Below are 1,316 nucleotides of genomic sequence, written 5' to 3' on the forward strand. Positions count from 1 at the left end.
CAGAATTGTTGGATCAGTCCACAACTCTACCAATGAAGCATTAGTGTCCCAATTTTCCTGCATCTCCTCCAACATATGTCGTTTTCCTTTTTTGTCACATTAGTCAATCTGATAGGTGTTAAGTGGTACCTCAAGTTGTTTTGATTTACATTTCTCTAATCAATGGTGATTTAGATTTTTTTATATGACTACAGATAGCTTTGATTTCCTCATCTGAAAACTGCCTGTTCATATTCTTTGACCACTTATCAGTTGGGGGAATGGCTTGTATTCTTATAAATTTGACTCAATTATTTATATATTTGAGAAATGAGGCTGTTATCAGAGAAATTTGTTGTAAAATTTTTTTCACAGCTTTGATTACTATGTATTTTCTTCCATCCTATTTTTCCTGTTTATTTTTTTCTTTCTACTTTCTTTCATCCTGTCCCATCTCAAAAATATTTTGCTTCTGACCACTACCTCCCCTAATCTTCCATCCCTTCTATCAGCCCCCTCTGTCCATTCTCTTATCCCCTTTTCCTCCTTCTTCCCTGTAGGATAAGATAATTTTCTGTACCCAACTGAGTGTGTATGTTATTCCTTCTTTGAGCCAATTCTGATGAGAGTAAGGTTCAAGTATTGTCTGCCTCTTCCCCATCCCTCTTCCCCTCCACTGTAAAAATCCTTCCACTCCTTTTTTATGTGAAATAATTTAGCCCATTCTGCCTCTCTTTCCCTTTACCAGTGTATCCTTTCTTACCTCTTAGTTTTATTTTTTTTTAGATACCATTCTATCATAGTCAACTCATACCTGTGATCCCTGAATATGTATATTCTTTCTAACTACCCTAATAATGAGAAACTTCTTAGGAGCTATTATCTTGTGTAGGAATGTAAACAGTTTAACCTTATTGAATCCTTTATGGTTTCTTTTTCCTGTTTACTTTTTTATACTTCTCTTGAGTCAGTATTTGAAAGTAAAAATTTCTATTTGCTCTAGCCTTTTCATCAGGAATGCTTGCAAGTCCTCCATTTCTTTGAATGTTTATTTTTTCCCCTTGAAGGATTATACTCAGTTTTGCTGGGTATTAATGCTTGGTTTTAATCCTAGCTACTATGTTCTCCAGAATATCACATTCTAAGTCCTCTGATCTTTTAATGTAGAAGCTGTTAAATCTCATGTGATCCTGAATGCAGATCCATGATATCTGAATTGCTTTTCCCCCAGCTACTTGCAATATTTTCTTCTTTACCTAGGAGCTCTGGAATTGGTCATAATATTCCTGTGAGTTTTCATTTTGAGGTCACTTTCAGGAAGTGATTGTTGAATTGTT

Source organism: Vombatus ursinus, unplaced genomic scaffold (assembly GCF_900497805.2).
Source record: "Vombatus ursinus unplaced genomic scaffold, bare-nosed wombat genome assembly UNPS02014794.1, whole genome shotgun sequence".
NCBI classification, from domain to species: Eukaryota; Metazoa; Chordata; class Mammalia; order Diprotodontia; family Vombatidae; genus Vombatus; species Vombatus ursinus.